Genomic DNA, 19068 nt, shown 5'->3' on the forward strand with positions numbered 1-19068 from the left:
GGCAGCAGTGGGGACAGGGGCACAGCAAACTGCTGTCTGAAAAGCCCACACACACATACCTTCTCTGCACAAGCCTTCTGTGCAGTCCCCCTGATTCTACAGAATGCCATCAGAACATGTCACACTGAGTATTACACACCCAGAGGGGCTACCAGAAGAGCCATCTGGTTTCCAACCTTTGACAGGGGGGTCCTCCTGGCTGCAGGTCAGGGTCTAGGGAGGGGATTATGAGATGACGAGGAAAGCTGTAGTTGGCCTCTCATGACTTCTCTGTCTGCCAAGCCTGAGAAGGCAGGAATAGGGTTGGGGCCTCAGCCCCATCTGAGTCCAGGCCATGTCTGGACACAAGCTTTTAGGCTCCAATCCCCTTGCTCTGAGCCTGCTGTGTGGCCTTGGTTGAATGATTTGGTCTCTCTAAGCCTATCCTACTACACCATCTCTTAACTCAGGACATTAGAAAGGAGCACAGGCCAGTGTGGTGGCTGGTTCCCAGCACAGCCCTGTGCAGGTGAGTGTTTGAGCCCTGAGTACAGGAGAGTGTCTGAACCCTGTGCTAATTGCCACAGATGGCATCCTCAGACAACCCTGGCTCCTGGCACACTGCATCACACCATGTCCCAGGCCAGCCAGAAACTGTGGGGGCCTCCAGAAACCACCCACAACAGGGCCAATGGTCTTCGAGGAAGAAGTGGGTGAGTTCTAGGCTGTGCACCCAAGTGCCCAGCCATGATGGCTGTGGAATTCACAGGGCAAACGAACTCACCCACCCTGAGATTCAGACCTTACTACTCAAGGGCAACAGGGAGGGCGTGGGGTGTAACTAGCATCACCCCAGAAACACTCCCCCCAGCCCTTCATTCCAGAAAAACTAACCTTGGGCAACTCCCTAGGTCCACACCCAACTCAGGGTGAGGTGCCTGCCTTGCAGAGCCTAGGCCTCTTCTGGGCCTTGTCCGCTATCCTTACATTGTGTCCACGCCTGGCCCACTGCACAGGCAGGATGGCTGCTCCTGTGGGCCCCACTTGTTCTCCCCACAGATACACTCTCTCATCTGAGGTTGTACAGTGGAGTCATCTGTCAGCTGCTGCCTGGAGCCCAGGCAGGGAGATGCCGGACCCAGACCTAGTGCTGAAGGCGCTGCTGGTGGAACATGCAGATAGCCTAGGGACCGTTTGCAGGCTAGCAGACAGTCCTAATCCTTATCTGACCATGATCTACATCTCCATCCCTTTCAGGTGGTGAAACCAGGTTTGCTGAGTCCCTGCCCTGCCTACTCACAGCTGCATGTCACATGGGATAAACCTTAGCATCCCCCCAAACCAGTTAGCTAATCTCACAGGCACTGTTTGATGAGGGCTTGAGTGGGGGTGAAGGGAGGGCACCAGGTCAGCTTGTCTCATGAATAAGCAGTCCAACTTCTCTGGGCTTCATATTCCATACCTCTCTGTACCATGGGGTATGCCTAAGTGCTCCGTACTGGTTTGAAGTAAGGCATGATATGCCCAAGATGTGCCTGCTGCACCAGTGGCTGTGCTCCAGGCTCTGGTACTCCCATGGCCTGCTGCCTGTCTATCTCCCTCCTGAATTGAGCCAAGGGAGCCCTCCCCTCTAGTATTGCAATCATTCCGCACTCTGATTCTGCACCTCCAACCTTCCTGGGCAGAGAATGCCATGAGGAGTGCCTGCAGTGGAGAGGAAAGCGTTGCTGGTGTGGGGGGCACACACAGCTCAGTCCTGATCATTTGTTACCTGACTGGGTCCTTGAGCTCCTTTCCTGGGGAACCCCAGACCCCACAATCACCTTTCTTTGACACAGTGTGTAGGTCAGAAAGGCCAGGCTCAGATGAACGACCATAAAATTTCCAGAGAGGACACTGGGCCAGCTGAGATTCCCTGGACAATAGGGTGAGCAGTTCCCTCTCAACTCCTGTCTCTATTTTGTGCTCCCCACCATCTCTGCCTACAGCTGGCTTACTCCCGTAACACCCATTTACTTTCCTGCCAAGGCTTCCCTCCCTGACAGCCAGAGCACCCCTATTTGGGGGGCCTTCCTAACCCATGTTTGAAGATCCTGGGGCCACTCTAAGGCTACTTACCCAGTAGCATGTGTAACATGCCCCTGACAGTTAAAGTTCAGGCCTGGGCATGCTGTGCTCACCAGGTCATCATCCCCTGCCGTGTGGGATCAAACTTGGAGTTTTACATGGATTCTAGCCTTTGAACTATGTCTCTGGTCTCCAACTCCTCAAGTCTTTGGTCCCCAACCACCCGATTGTCCACCCACCTATGCCATGGAACCACAACTGCAAATGGCACTATTCCTAAAGACTCCACACCCCAGAAAGCACCAAAGTTTCCATGAGAATGGACATGTGAAGGGAAGTGGAAGGGGATGGAACAGCTTATCAATAACAAGAAGTGAACACTAAGTGACCAATGCCCTCGGGCCAGCCACAGACCTGTATTTCCCACCCTTCCCCAAAACGTGCCAAAGGCAGGGCAGATGCAATCTGGCCTTTGGGGCTATGGGTGTGACCTGAACAGGGCATTTTGCAGCCTGGAATATGCTAAAGAGGTGCTGTTTACTCAACACTGCTCACCATACAGTGGCAGCTCTTGAACCTAGTCCCGCAAGACAAGACGCAAGACACGATGACTAAATCTGGCCTTAGTAAGAGCTCTTCTGTGAGAGAAAGCCCTCCAGCCCCCCAGCTTGTGGAGGAGGAAGGAATGCGCCTTCAGGGCAGGCCAGGTTTTGAACCCTGACTCATCTGGCTGAGGGCTGGCCAAGGGGCAGGCAGGCTTCTGGGGTGACCGGACAGGTATAGCCAGACACCTGGGGGGCAGCTGACATTTAGCAGGCACTTCTCTCCTCCCTCTCAAGGAATGCGCGCAGACACAGATGGAGTGTGTTCAGAGTGGGTGTGTACTGTATGCGTGCATATATGCATGAGCATGCGTGTGTTGCATGTACAAGTGTGCGTGTGTGTTGTACATGTGCATATGAGAATGTGTATGTGAGTATAGGCAGGCACCAGTGCCTTGGATCCTCCCCACTAACCCACAGGAGACCCCATCATGCAGCACCCTGCCCCATGCAGAGAAGGAGATGTAGCAGCACTCTAACCTAGGGTTCCTGGCACAGGCCCACACAGGCCCGGGTCAGCTGAGTTTATCTGCCTGGCTCAATTGTCACAAGAAAGCAATGCAGTTTCAAGGCCCAGAGATGGCACAAGGGTGGCACTGCAGGTTCCATGCCCGGTGCCAACTACACACATTGAGCACAGCCCCTGGCAGCTCTATTGTCTGGGACTCCTCCTAACCCCCATACATATCTCTAAAAAGGAGGGTTTCTGGGGCATGGCAGCAGGTGTGTGTGTACCCCTAGTGCAGGGTGGGCAGGCAACTAAGAGAAGGTGAAAGGGAGGCCCTGGCAGCAGAATTCATGCTGGGCCAGTGGTCAGGAGCCCCTTGTGCACAGACATCAGCACTGGACACGGCACCAAGAAGAGGGCATGAAACGCTGAGAGTCATACTTACCTGGCAGGGGAGAACTATGATCATGAAGGTGGTTTCTCCAGGGCGGGGCTCATCCATTGCACTTCGAGAGTGCTGACCCCTACAATTTCCCCAAATGTGGGAAACTCAACTGCCTAGTTGGTGGTGGTGAGGGATTGTGTTTGTACTCTCCCCTGAAAAAGAAAAGAAAGGCTGAGAGTCACATATCTCAGAGAGAAGCCTGGGGGCCTTTCTGGAGAGAAGCATAACAGAGGATACCATCCCATATGCCCCCCATACACTGAGATCATCAGCACCCACCTGGGAAGCAGGACCCCTTAGGTCATGTCCCTATTGAAATGACCTCCAGGGAGGGAGGCAGGCAGACAGCGCTGGAGTCACTTTCCAGCTAGGAAGGGGCCCCCACCTCAGACTCCTCAATGCCAGCAGACCAGAAGCAGGAAGTCCCTCTGGTGAGGTGGGGGAGTGGGGAGACTCACAAACAGCTGCTATAGCAGTCTATCTGGAAGGGCCCCTCACCTGAAACTAGTCCCTCTCAGACCCCTGGGGCCCAGGGAGACCTGTATCCCCAATAGAGGCTGAGTCAGCACCCTCCAGAGGAGCCCTGTCTTCCCTTCTGTCCCCCGGTGGGGTGGCACCCCCCCCACACACACACACAAGCCTCTGGCTTCTCAAGCTTTAGAAAGTAGCAAAGGAACTCCCCAAAACACCTGTATGTGTAGCTGTGGCCTGCATGGAAAAGGGTGCCACAATACTGGAGGAGAGCCCAGGGTGCCTGCCTGTACTGCTGGGCCATGCCTACCTCCTCTTCCCTCCTCCTGCCTCCCACACCCTCTCTGCCCTCCCCCTGCCTCCCAGGGTTCCCAGGAGAGAGACAAAAGACTGCACAGCACTGCCCACACTCTTTCCCTCCCTGCCTGCCTGCAGCCATCTCAGCCCTCAGAGACTTTCACCCCAGGAGGGGTCCGGGTTCCCCTGGGGAGAATGATGCAAGTCAGCCCACTTCCCTGTGTTCTCATACACAGCATAATCCATGCTGTCTGAATTTTTATTGTTGGTTTGTTTTGCTTTCTTTAGTTCGGTTTTTGAGCCACACCCAGTGATGCCAGGGAGGACTCCCAGCTCTATGCTGGAGGATTTTGCTAACTCGTGTGGTTAAAACTGAATGCCTGAAGCCAGGGGTACTCCCGTACTCCCACAGTACTCCCACTCACCTCACCCCCACCCACAGGCTGCATCTCCTGCTTCCCTTTAGGTTCAGCTCATGCAAATATGCATACATACATAAATACACACACACACAAGCAAGCATAGAATTCCTGCCTTCAAGGTTACCCCCACTCTGGTAGGGGAGGCTTCTATGAAGGCCCCTTAGCCCAGTACCCTCCCCCTCCCCTGCTTACTGGGCTCTACAGGCCCCAGTGAGGAAACCACACTCCTCAGGAGGTGCCAGGCACAGCAGGAGGCCGTGGAGGCTAAGGGCAGAGTAGTGGTAGCCCGGGACTGACATGGGAAGGAACAGGGTGTGCCAGGTGCCGGCTGAATGGATCTTGAGTTTCTGTTTCGAGCAAGAAGCATATTCTGGAACTTCATAGCAAGGATGGTTGCTCAAGCGCGTACAGGAGCCCGAAGGCAAGGCCACCAAATCCGATTCTCACATCCAGTTGCAAAGAGAAACTACATTGTGTGTCCTGCCACACAGAGCAGAAAGGGACAGTGCAGGAGGGGACAGCTGAGGACATGCACCTCGAGGACTCAGTCACTGCAGCCCCACTGCCTCAAATCAGGAATACACACACACACACACACACACACACACACACACACACACACACATGACCTTCTCATCAAGCAAAACTGTGTCATGAGCCAGCATCAGTTCCTCTGCCCTCCCTAACTTCTGCTGAAGACCTCACTCACTGGCTCCTTGGTGGCTGCAACCTGAGAGTATGTCCTGCTGGCAATGATCTACTTGAAGCCCAGGTCCTTCTACCAACCATCCTGCAAAGAAAACAGTCAATTCAGTGCTGGGATGCACCTGTACCCAGGTCCTACTTGTTCTGTAAACGGGGATCCCACCTTGGCTGTGGTGAAAACCCTTCAGTGGCTCTCCCCTTCAAAAGCTCACTACCCCTTTTGAAAGGGAGGGGGTCCCTCAACTTGGGGGAGGGTCCATGGCGTATGAGTGCACGCCCACTCATCACTGAGTGGGAAGAGTGTCAGAGGTCATGCACCCTGATGCCAAGCACACAGCAGGGATCTGCAAGGTCCTCATCCCCACCACCAATCCCCAAACTCTGGTCAGGAGGGTGGTACATGTCTCTCAGAGACCAGATTCTGAGCAACTGTGTCCTGAGGGAGGATAAACGAGTGTGCGGATATGAGGATGAAGTCTCACTCTACCGAGTCACCCGTCTTTTGCCTTTGCTGGCTTCTACCACCACATCCAGTACCATAAAGACACCTCAGCTGCTACAAGGCTGGTGCAGACCAAGCATGGTGAAAGTCTGCAGACTGCCCTGGCTGAATGAACTCTGGATCCTGGCCACTCAGTTCTCACACCAGCCCTGTCTCCCCACTGAGTTCTTTTCCTACTCCACGAACTGGATCACTTTCTGTGAGCAGCCCAAGGTTCCAACCAGACTATCCACTGTTGGTCCCCTAAACTGGCAAAACAGATGTTTACTTCAGGTGCCTTCCTGGTGCTCTGAAAGGGCAGCTGAGCACTGAGCTCAGGGCAGCAACTGCTGCTTAGTTTCATAAGCAAACAGGTCCTCCTTGCTCTCAACTGACACTACAGAAGACTCAGAGACAGGACCCAAAGGAGAGAGGCCTGCCATTCCAACTCGACACAGCCTCCACGTGGCAAGCAAAGCCACTGCAGGGATCAGCCAGTTGCTTGGACCTGAGAACCTGAACCTTGCTGCTCATCTGTTCTCCTGTCAAGCAACAGGGACATAGCAGTCATAATCCCTGGGAGAATGCAGGGACTATTTCACAGAAAGGCCTCAGGACAACTGTCGCCTGGCTGAGAGCAGAGAACATGTATGCCACAGGCAAAGGGGAGCAGAGTGCCTGATGCCGGCAGGGACTCACTGCTTCCAGAGAGAACTGTGCTTCTCAAGGGAAAATTTTCCCCAGGCATGACCCTACACAGGTGCACAGAGAGGTACCCTAGTCACTTTAGAAGCCATGGGGCGGGGGAGGAGATAGCACAACTGTAGTGCATTTGCTTTCCACACAGCTGATCCACGATGGATGGTGTTTTGAATCCCGGCATCCCATATGGTCCCCAAGCCCACCAGAAGTGATTTCTGAGTGCAGAGCCAGGAGTAACCTCTGAGCACCACCGGGTGTGATCCAAAAACAAACAAACAGAAGAAGAAGCTAGGGGTCAGAGAGAGAGGTCAGGGGGCAAGACACAAGACTTACATGCTGCCAGACCTGCCTAGACTCCCAATTCTTACACAGTTACCAGGAGGGGCCCCTGGGCACAACTGTGCCTCCCACCCCATCCCCCCATAAAATAAGGGTGAGGTTATGGGACTGTTTCACAGGAGAACAATACAGCTTAAGACCCCCAGAGTGGACTGGAGCCACCTTGGGTCTCCCGCAGGTATATATTCTGCAGATTGGTTCTACCAGTTTTCAGAGATCTGCCTAGATTTGGGAAATCCCAAGCCCTCTACACCCAGCCACATGAAGCCAGAGGCTTCTCTCCTTTACTGCCAGGAAGAAAACTGCAGGGTGGTGGAGAACTGGGAAATTCTGAATGCTTCTGGTACATTCCAGACTCACTGACAGTGGTCCTCAAACTATGTCCCGTGGGCCACATATTGTATTTGTATCTGTTTTGTTTCTTCATTGCAAAGTAAGATATATGCAGTGTGCATAAGAATTCGTTCATAAGTTTTGTTTTCACTATAGTCAGACCCTCCAATGATCTGAGGGACAGTGAACTGGTCCCCTGTTTTAGAAGTTTGAGGACCCCTGGTAGAAGATCCCAGGTCTATGCAGGCTGGCTCTTGTTCTGGGAGGTCCAGCATCAAGGATCCTGCTGACCTACCTCCCAAAAATCCACCTGGAGAATCTGTAGTTTGACCCCAACCCCAGTCCCCATCCCCAGAATCCTGCCTCCCCTAACAGCCCTGTCTTCCTTTTCCCATACTCTCATCCAGACATGGGGTTTATTGTTTCTATTCATTTCTTTTGTTTTGGGGGCAATACCATGCAGGGCTCAGGGCAGGGTCACTCCTGGTGGTGCTTGTGGGGACCAAGATTTGGTTCTGGGATGGAACCCAGTGGGATACTTGCAAACACCTTAATCCCTGTCTGTAAACCCTTAGTTTACAACGAACTGGGGGTGGGGAGTGGGGCAAGGCCTGGTGCCCTCTCCCAGGCTTTGGTTTACTGTCCATCAACCAAGTCCAGATTATGCTGGCAGAACTATGCATGCAGGTGTACCTGTGGTATCATCACAAGTCCCACAGCAGGTGATGCTCATTTTCATCACATGTCCTATCATGCCCTGCCCCACTGCAGGCCCAGGATATGTATGCTTCTCTGCCCCAGCTCTAGCAAAAATGTTATGATCAGTGGTGGCACCGACATTGCAGAGTGCCTGAATTATGAATGTTTGGGCTCAGCACCCCACACTCTTCCAGAAAAGCCCATTCCAGAACCCCCGGGCCAGCCTAAGGCTACTCAGAACTGGTTCTTGTCATCAGTCACCAGTTCCCCAAACCAAGCAAGTGTGGTCTATGAGGTCATTGCAGCTGTTTTCTTGACTCATGAAGAACACTGGCTATGGGTCCGCCGAGCCTTGGAAGCCTTGAGAAGTCCTGGAGACTGCTTGGTCTGGGACATACACAGCCTAGGACACTGGTATGCACTTTGAAATTCAAGTCCTGGGTCAGAGAGCTAGCATGAAGGTAAGATATTTGCCTTGCATGCAGAAGGATGGCGATTAGAATCTCGGCATTCCGTATGGTCCCCTGAGCCTGCCAGGAGCAATTTCTGAGTGTAGAGCCAGGAGGAACCCCTGAGCGCTGCCGGGTGTGAAAAAAAAAAAAAAGGAAAGAAAGAAAGGAAAAAAAAGAAAAGAAAGAAAGAAATTCAAGTCCTATTCTGTGCTGGGCATGTTTGTCTCTATCTACCATGTCTGAGGAGGAAAGCACATATTTTACCTTGGTCCTGGAAGCAGGTGGGGTACTATTGGTACTAGCTGATTTTTCTCTCTCTGTAATAAGAGGCCTTTGAATTGGTCCTCATATTGCCTTCTAACTAGACGTCTCTTGATTGGTTCCTTTGGTCTACATGTTAAAAACATGTTTCCCCATTGCCTCTTCATCTGGCTTCCCCCCCCCCCCGCCCCTTGGGGGTGGGCCTTGTTCTTCCCAATAAAGGCTGCTTTGGAGGACTGGAGAGGAAGCTGCCATCTTGGCTCATAGTTTCACCTGGTAGGGCAACTGGCTTGTGGATGAACAGCTTGCAGTGCGAGTTTCTGGCCTGTTATTCCTTCCCAACTGTGTGTGGATTATTTCTTGTGTCAGAATTGTCTCTGGACCTGCGTCTCGTGTCCTACCCAGATTGGGATCCCTCTCCCTCTCTGGGGATTGTGGAACACACATCTGATGATTTCACAGAGTAGCTGTAGGTGATGCACAGATGCAGATAGTGGCCAAGGTGAACAGCAGGTGGCAGTGAAGCAGGAAGGTCCCAGGGGCTGACAGCCCCACACCTCACTCCCAAGGCCAGGAAGGGGTAGTTATAAGGCCCTGCAGGAAGAGAAAGGGGTTCAGAGATCCGACCCCTTGTACACTCAGGTGCCTCTGACTACCCACGACTCCTCCCAAGACTCCTCCACCTGCCTTGACTTTTCCAGTCTTGCCCCCATGCCTTTGCCCAGACACTTCAAATAGAGCCAGATGGAAGATTTGGGTGTAATCCAGCAGCCAGTGTCCAGAAAAATCTTTCAGGGTAGAACTGTGGGTGGTATACTATGGGGAACAAACTACAGCAAGTGAAACTCTTCCTGAGGAGGCTGCCTTGCACAGGTGCACCTGCAGGTACCTCCCAAGAGTCCCCATTTACATCCTCAGAAGTCCTTCTCTGCCTCCTCCAGAGGAACACACCGAAAGTTCATTCTGCCTGGACCACGAGCAAGATTTAGGTGTTTTAACCTTTCCACCTTTAAGAGAAACATGATAGGTGAAGCATACCTTGCTTGTACTGATTCCAGTACCACATAGAGTCCCCCAGTCCCATCAGGAATGAGTCCTGAGCAACATTAGGAGTGACACCCGAGCATTGCCAGGTGTGGGCCCCAAGCCAAGCCAAACTAAGGAAAAAAGAAAGGGGTGGCTGTCTTAGTTCCAAAGGTGCTCGAAATATATCACATATAAAAAAATAATATGAGGGGACCGGAGTGCTAGCACAGCGGTAGGGCGCTTGCCTTGCACACTGCCAACCCAGGGCAGACCTGGGTTTGATTCCCAGCATTCCATCTGGTCCCTCGAGCTTGCCAGGAGTGATTTCTGAATGCAGAACCAGGAATAATCCCTAAGCACCATGGATGTGTCCTAAAAAAAAAAAAAAAAAAAAAAAAAAAAAGATATGAGGACTGATTTTCTTTTTTTCTTTTCTTTTTTGGTTTTTGGCCCATAGCCAGCAGCGCTCAGGGGTTACTCCTGGCTCTGCACTCAGAAATCACTCCTGGTAGGCTCCTGGAGGACCATATATGAGATGCCAGGAATTGAACCTGGGTCCATCCTGGGTAGACCACGTGCAAGGCAAATGCCCTACCGCTATCTCTCTGGCCCTGAGGACTGATTTTCTAAGAAACAGAAAAACTTTGGAAATCTGTCCTCACAGGCCATCTTCTCTGAAGGCTGGCCTAGGAAGGAAAGGTTGATGCCTGAGCCCAGGCCTGTGGGCTGGCCTGGGAGAGGTCAGAACCTGAGCCATGGCCTTGAGAGTTGTTCCCCAGTTCTGCCAGGCACACCTCTTGGGAGAGATGGAAACCTTTCCAGTGATAAGATCTGATCTCTGGCTTTTTTCAGGCCAGGTTTCAAAAACAAGGGAGTTTTGGAGTTCTGGGGAAGCCGATAAGGATCTAGGCCCTTTAGGGCCTCCTGCTAAAGGGTGTATTTACAGCAACACTGGCACTGGACCCCATCAGAGCCCCCCATCAGGACAGCACTAACAAACACATATCAGGGGCCCTGGATCTCATCAGAGACTCATAGTGTTTAGGGGGGCCACATTCTGAGATGGGGCAGGGTTCAGGGCCTGCTACAAATGAACTAGCAAAGTGTCAGATGCAGCTGCCCCTCACCCCACACCTCCAGGCAGAAGGGGGACCTAGGCTTGTGAGACAGCCATGGCTCCCTGCCTGCCCCAGGCATGCCTGCAGCCTGCCAGGACCTACTGCCCCTTGGTGCAATCCTCTTCTCACCAGCAATGCAAGAGACAGTACTGGGGGTGTTGAGGGCTCCCAAACTGATCTTGGGGGCTGAGGCCTTTTCAACACAAAAGAAATGGCTGAGTTCCAGAGGGTCAAGCCTCAGGGGAGGGAGATGGAAAGCACCCCATCCAGAGATGATGGGCTAAAGACCGTGTGGAACCGGTCACCAGTCCAGGGAGCTGAGGTGAGACATTCGAGGAGGCAGGCACCCATCCTCAGGACTGACCCAGCAAAAGTCGCTTCTCTCATCACCCCCAAGTGTACCCCAAGTCCTCTCCTCTTGCCCTCCCACACACCAGATTATTTTTATTCTCCGGGACAGCTTAAATGTCATTCTCAGGGAACTCTAAGTGGTCCTACCTTGGTTGTCCAGTCCCTCCAGGTCCCTGAGGTTGTACCCTGTGTTGTACCTTTATCCTCACTTGCACTACATGAGCTTTCCTTACCTCTCATCAGTCCCCATGACTTGGGCACAGCACACTGCTGATCCTGAGAGCAGCAGGTCTGCACTATCCAAGCCACTCAGAGAAGGAAACAGGCTGTCCCTAAGTGAGAAAGGTTTCCAATGGAAGCCGCTGAAGATAGGACAGAAGGCAAGCCACCAGCTTTGCATGTGGCCAACCCAGTTTTCCATACATACAGTCCTCTGAACCCTGCAAGGAGTGATCCCTAAGCTCAGGGCCAAGCCCTGAACACTTCCAGGTATGGTCTCCAATGTACAAAAGTTAATAAAAAGTAAAAGAATAGGCACTAGAGCAATAGTATAGTAAGGCGCTTGCCTTCACATAGCCAACCCAGGTTTGATCCCCAGCATCCCGTATGGTCCCTCAAGTTTTGCCAGGAAGGATAGCTTAGTTAAGAGCCACAAGTAGATCCTGAATATCACCAGGTGTGGCCAAAAACAAACAAACAAACAAAAATAACAGAATAATGAGATAAACAGGATACTTGCATATAGCAAAACCTGGTTCAAGACCTCGGAGCACAGATTTCTAAGCGTTCAAAGAGAGGAGAGGAGGGACTGGCAAAATGTTAATGTGTACTCCTCAGGACCAAAAATTCTAAGCAGATGCCAAAGTCAAGAATAATCACTGTTTGGTTTTTTTTTTTGGGGGGGGGGGGGAGGACCATATGGGACACCAGGGTCGAACCCAGGTCTATCCTGGGTCAGCCACATGCAAGACAAATGCCCTACCGCTGTGTTATCACTACGGGCCCCAGATTATTTTTTCAATGTGGTTTTATCTTAATGTTATCTCTGTAATAGATGTCAAATATTTATTTTCTTTTAGTACATAATACATAAAAAAAAAAACCTTCACCAGTGCAACATTCTCATCACCAATGTCCCAAGTGTCCCTCCTCCCCACCCCACACCGGCCTGTACTCTAGAAAGGCTTTCTACTTCCCTCATTTCGTCACATTTTGTTATGATGGTTCTCAGTTTAATTATTTCTCTAACTGCACCCATCACTCTCTGTGGTGGGCTTCAAATCATGAGCTGGACCTTCCAGTCCTCCTCTCTTTTGTCTCTAAGAATCATTGCACAAATGTCTTTTATTTTTCTCAAAACCCATAGATGAGTGAGACCGTTCTGCATCTATCTCTCAATCTCTCTGACTTATTTCACTCAGCATAATAGATTCCATCCATATACATCCATGTGTAGGGAAATTTCATGACTTCATCTCTCCTGACGGCTGCATAATATTCCATTGTACATATGTACCACAGTTTCTTTAGCCATTTATCTATTGATGGGCATCTAGGCTGTTTCCAGAGTCTGGCTATTGTAAACAGCACTGCAATGAATATAGGTGTGAGGAAGAAATAAATATAGGTGTGGGAAAAAATAAAAAAGAAAGGGAAAAAAAGAAATAAACCAAAACTAAAACAAGCAATGACAAAAACCACAATAGCAACAAAACAACAACAACATAACAACAAGAAAGAAAAAAAGAATAATCACTGCTATTACAAATAACTGTGCTGTGCACAAACATACAGCATGTCACACCCAATGGTGTGACAGGGGAGGTGGGGAGGCCCACAAGCAGGTCTTAGGTTCCCCAACTTCTCCTGATAACACTCAATGCACTGAACTGGATGGTCTGGGACTTGGGCCTAGCCCAGCGGTGCTGTTCAGACTTACAGTGCTGAGCTTTCTGCACCATGTAGAGCCCAGAATTACAGTTGGACCTCTGAACCCCAAGCTCTCTCCTGGCCTGTCAGCAGACTTCTTTTAGGGGGCTGTGGGAAAGGGGAACACAGGGAACACCCCTGTGAGATTGAGCCAAGTAGGCCATATAGGTTAAAGTTTAGACCCAAGAAGCAATGCGGTCAGACCCCTCAATGTTGGTGTTCCCCCCAGGGGCTACCCCAGCAGCACTTCTAAGCCCTACATTCAGCAGAAATAGCTCAGGGGCCCCCAGAGCTATGCTCAGCAGTGCTCAGCGAGGCTGGTGGTACCAGGGATCAGACTGGGATACTGCACACATCAAGCATAAATTCTCCTACAAAAGGCCCTTTAGGGAGCCCATTTGAGCCCATTTGCCTCAACACTGATCAGCCAGTCTTGAACTCTGGCTGGGTGGCCCATAACTCTACTCAGTGATTCTGTACACTTTATATTTTCTTTTGTAACTATGTAGAATGCCTTTTCCCTAAAATGAATCACTATGAATGGTAAGAGTTGTACAGAGTGCAGTATGGTTTATAAGTTTTACTATGTTCCATTAGCTTCATAGTGTTAAAACAGGAGTGGCTTGTGTTCAGGCCACAGGCAGCCACCACCTTGCCTAACAGTGCTAACCTCCTTCAGGAATGTCATTTTGATGGTCCATGTGAGAATTTCTGCGGAGCAGCAAGGCAGTCACCTCTCCTGCTCCTCAGAAGAAGATGTGAGAATCTGCCTGTGGACTCTTCTCTGCCAGACTCAGTGCTCACCCTCCAGTAGGGTAGGTGAACAAGGCTTGACCCCATCCTCTTCCCCTCTTCCCTTCTCTCTCTTGTTCTCTTTCTGCTGAGGATTGGGACTCCCTTCTTGCCACCTGGCACACTGCCCATATCAAAAACTGTTTAATGATGCCAACACTTCTTCTTTTACATGTTTTCAGTTTGATTTTTTTTTTGTCATCTAACAATCATCTCCATTTGTGGTTCAATATTTAGAAGATATGGCTTAAAGTTCAAAGTATTTTAATACTTAGTTCTGAGAGAATTTTTAAAGACACTGGACTTAGGTGCTTACTGAATTATTAATTTTTGAGTCTCTGTATGGCTTGTTTAAGTTCATTTTGTCGATTTCCTCCTCGTCTGTAGTAAGCAGTTGTTCTTGCCAGCCCATCAATTGCATCTTTATATTTTAACGAAAAGCTTTGAGAGCCACTAGCTTGTCTGTCCCAGCTGTTTGCTTCTGTTTGCATTATTCATGCTCTCTCAATTGCTTCCTTTTCTATAGGACTTGTTTTTAAGCCACAAGCTCATTTCTTTAAGGTTAATTTAGTGAAAACAAATCATAAATCCATTTAGCCTGGCCTGCTGCACTCCAGAAGGTCAGGTTACAGCACAGAGGGACCCAACCCTCCAGAGTTCCACACTCCATCCTGGGGCTCCTGGGCTTTGGTCTGCCTGCACCTGCCCTTGGCTTGTGACCTGGGTCAGTGCAAGGACAGTGAATAGTGATCCCCTTTCCCCCCATATCATCCATTGTCAGTAGGGTCTCCTCTCATGTTTGAAAGCATAGCCATTCTAGCATAATCCACACACAGCCCAGAGGCTGGTCTTGCATGGATCCTGTCCCTGTAGACCCTGTGCCTGTTGTTAAGGACCCTCATTTCTGAGGGAGGCAATTCTGTGCAGGGTATGGGCAAATGAGATGGAACAAGAAAGTGTGGAGGCAATCAGGGTGCATGGGTTTGAGGTGAGTTTGCTGAGTTTGAAGTTGGGATGCCAGGGGTGAAGTGGCAAGTTCTGACAGGCATCATTTCCTACGAGTACACCACAGGGAAGCTGTGGCCTACCTGGCTTTTCAGGCTGAGGCAGACACATGCCATCTAAGGTCCTGCTTTCCTGCCCTCTCCATAAGTCCTGGGCACCCCAGGTCCTAAGTCTGAGGTAATTCCTAGTCTTCAGGCTCTGTCTCTTTCTACTACACGGCAGTTTCCTCATCTACAGATGGGTCTAAAAGAGTGAACTCTGCCTGCTTCCCAGAGTGACCAGGCTCAGGGTGGAAGTGATAGAAGATGGGGAGGATGCTTTGAGACCAACTCGGGTTCAGTTCCTGGTACCTAGATGACCCACCAAGCCCTACCAGGAGTGGTCCCCAAACACCACTGGGTGTGACCCCTAAAGCAAAACAAAGAGATTGGGTTCAAGTGAGGCCATGAAGAGGCTGAGAGGGAGGAAGAGCACTGTCAAAAATATGTGTGGTGTTGGGAGCTAGAGAGATAGCACAGTGGTAGGGTGTTTGCCTTGCACACTGCCAACCCAGGACAGACAGTGATTCGATTGCCAGCATCCCATATGGTCCTTGAGCCTGCCAGGGGTGATTTTTGAGCACCTCTCGATGTGACCCCCACCAAAAAAAAGTGTGGTGTTATTTTGCCCAATTAGTCTTAGGTAGGGTTTCTGGGGACACAACCCAGCCAGCCATGAGGCAGGGTGTAGGGATGGAAGGCCCCAGATGGAAGAGCCCTTGGGAGGCCTTAAACACCTCTGATGTCTGGCATCCAGAGACCTGAGCTCCCACCAACAGATGGGGTGCTGGGATGTGCAGCTCCTCTGGTACTCCCCCCTGCCCAGGCCCATTTTTTTCTGAGAAGATACTGGATAAAGGATTGTCTGGAGCTGGAGACAACAAGACCTTTTATCTTGCCTGTTATTCAGGCCTTATCAGTGGACATTTGGTCTGCCTGGTCCTCAGGTCATTAGTCCCTGGTGGACACAGAAGAACTGAAGCCCAAATGATGAGGCATTAAATGGCAGAACAGCCCTAAGAGAGATAAGCAGGTAGATAGATGGGTGCATCCCAATCCACAAGCACACAGACACTGATAGGTTAACCCAGCAGAGACCATAAAGGGAGGTTTATGACCGAGGCAGAAATCACAGGCGTGGGAGGGGAATGGTAGACAATGACTGAGACACACATGGGAAGAAGCTAATGACATCAGCATAAGAATAATGGGGACAGAGATATACTGCACAGACAAGGCACTTCCTTGCATGCAGTCAACCCTCACTCAAACTCCAGCAGCATAAGGTCGCCCAGCACTGCCAAGGTCACTCCTGAGCATAGAGCTGGGAACAGCCCATGAGCAGTGCCCGCCAGGTGTGGCCGAAATACTGCCCTGCAAAGAACAAGTTGTGGGGTCTCCACAACATGCAGTAAAACTTGCCAGGGAGTGTCAGCCACATACCTGTCCTGGCTGAGTTCTTGCATGCATTGGGGGAAATGGGTTCCTGACTGGCACCTCCTCTGTTGAGAAGGAAACTGCCAGGAGTCACCTGATCACCGGCACAGTCACTCCAAGTCTCAGAGGTCCCCTCCCTGCCCGCACCCCAGTCCACACTGATGCTGTTACTTTCTAGCCTTTGTTCTGTGTGGGAACATCTTAGAACATATGAGGAAAGTACCAAACCACTTCCCATTCACAGAAACCCGAGATGGGGTCTGCAACCCTTTTAGAAGTCTTAGGCCCCAGGGGAAAAGGGGGAGAGATCAAAGGGCTTTCTTTGCAGTGCACCCTCCTGACCACAGACCCGCTGGAAAATGTTTGCCAAGTTGGCCAGGCTCCAGGGACACCTGAAGAAACTGGTTTGGGGCTAGAGGTAGCTGTGGGGCCTTGTGCACAGAGCACCACCGTTGCTCCCCCACCTCCTTCAACCCCCACCTGCCCACCTCCAGGACAGCTGGTGAGGTCAGGAGCGTGGCAGGCAGCACCTACTCAGCCTGCTCCTGCCCCTGGCAGCCTCCCTCCCTGCCTTCCAGCCTGCAGGGAATTCTTTGCGCTTCCTTTTCACAGGGCTGGAGCCAAGAGGGAGTTTCGGGGCCACTGGCTATGGGGCTTGGCGGGCTGTTTAGTGCCTCTGTTAGAGGGTTCACTGCCAAGGAAGGAGGTGTTCAATCTAGAATTGAGGTTTATAGATGGAAAGCCATACATGGGCCCACATGCAGAAGAGATTGCTGCCCAGAGCGGATTGAGAGAGTGGGACGTTTGGGAATTCTAGGATTTGAACCAGAGACACGTCCCCACTCCCAACTTGCTTCTGGGTGAACCTGCTCAGCCTTTCCCTCCCATTCTCTTTCCCGGTGATTTCTGGCCACCTCTTCCAGGCAGAAAAGCATCAGGCTGCTGTATCTGCAAGTCTTCCCCAACACAAACTGAATTTTCTATCCACCCCACAGACCACTCATAGAGTGGTTTAGCTGTACCAGTAGGAGTTGAGAGATGCGCAGGTGCCTTGTATTCAGGCAACCACAGTTCACGTGGCAGGCACTTCAGGGGTCCCAGAGCACTGCTGGGAGTGCCCTTGGCATCACTTGGGATGCCCTGCCCCTCAAGCAAAAGGCACCGAATGGAAGACTCAACCCTGAGGTGTCCTGCTGAGGCTAGGGAGGGTCTGAGTTGTTGTTGCTGTCCTTAGCCCAGTCTCAGGGCTGCGGTTCCACTTGGAACCCGATAGTCAGAGGCAGATGTCGGGGGTGGGGGGGGTGGGGGGGGTGGGGGAGGGGTGGCGTGCTTGGTTTGCTTTTGGGGTTTGGCGCCAGCACTGTTTTGCTGTGGGGAGGTGGGAGTGGAGGTTTGGGGGCTCAATTTATACATACACCCTAGGCCAACCTGGGGGCTAGAATCAGGTTGCCAGTTTGAGTCAGGGCCACCCCTGGGTGGGGTTTTTGGGAGCCCCGCCCACCCACCTGCCTAGCTGGTCCTGCTAGTCTGTTCCCTCCATCAGAGAAGCAGCATGAGCTGCTGAGGATGGGCTAGAGTTTAGGTGTCCAACAGAGTGTGAGAGCCCCACCAGAAGGCTGGGAGAACCTGCTCTGACTCATTCCCCTTGGTGGCCTCCAGGTAAGGAACCTACTTTCCCCCATCTGTGCTGGGAGGGGGTAAGGAGGGGAACCAAGCCGGGGTTCACTGAGCATTTATTTTGTAGGGGGCCTCTCCACTGTCTGAGGGGACGCCTATATGGCAGTGCAAGAATCCAGAGTTTGGGGAAAAGTCCCCCTGCACAGATGGAGCAGGCAGTCATGCTGGGCACAGGGGTGCATCCATCCCTAGAACCCCAGGAGCCCCAATCCATCTTCCTTGACCCAGGGCAATCATGCTTTACCCTCCTGCTGCCCACCAAAGGATTCTGTCCTCACTAGCATGATAGGGTTTGGGTAGGCCAGAGCATGAGGCATTTGGGGCTCATCACGCTTAGATGAAGATCCTGGGAGCGCAGGGAACCCCACTCCCTCTGACCCAGGAGGAGGCGGCCAGAACTGCAGGCAGTTCAGGAACTTGCTGTCCCATGTCCTAGTCTGCCATTCCCAAACTGAGGCCAAATAGGGAATCCACAAATCTGTGACATCTGGGGATGCTAGCTTTGGGTTCTCAGAGCTTGTGTGGGCTTTGTGAAGTGCAGCCGCAAGGCACAGAAAGATGAGAAGACGACGGAATGAGTATTAGTGCCAGCTAGGGTTCACTGACTTGGGCATCTGTGCAAGGGAAGGGGCGTCCTGGCAGAGTCCCCAAAGTACAAGCAGAAGTCTGGGCTACTCTTTGGAGCCTCCTGGCACCTTCACAAAGCTGGAAGGCTCCAGGGAGAACTGAGCACTGAGGGGGTGACCCTTCCAAAAACATCTGAATTGGGCAGGAACAGCCACCTCCACACTGTCACTCACTCCTTGCAGGTTGCAGCTCTCCACTGGGGGAGCCCACAGATGCACTTGTCTTTGGCTATACTGACTCACACAGCATTATTGCAGTGTGGTTTTTGGACATTTAGGAGCCACATCTGGTTGTGCTCAAGGCTTACTGCTGGTAGAGCATAAGGGCCCATATGGGAAACTGAGGATCAAACCTAAGACAGCCCT

At 51.6% G+C, this 19068-nt stretch overlaps 1 non-coding gene across 1 annotated transcript; it reads left to right on the forward strand.

Annotated features, from left to right (window-relative positions):
- The first annotated feature begins 3533 nt into the window (after positions 1–3533).
- LOC126012718 (U1 spliceosomal RNA) lies at positions 3534–3696 on the forward strand. The gene has a single exon (XR_007497131.1). It is a non-coding gene; the product is annotated as a U1 spliceosomal RNA (small nuclear RNA).
- The last annotated feature ends 15372 nt before the right edge of the window (positions 3697–19068 follow it).

The sequence above is a fragment of the Suncus etruscus genome, chromosome 6, assembly GCF_024139225.1.
Source record: "Suncus etruscus isolate mSunEtr1 chromosome 6, mSunEtr1.pri.cur, whole genome shotgun sequence".
NCBI classification, from domain to species: domain Eukaryota; kingdom Metazoa; phylum Chordata; class Mammalia; order Eulipotyphla; family Soricidae; genus Suncus; species Suncus etruscus.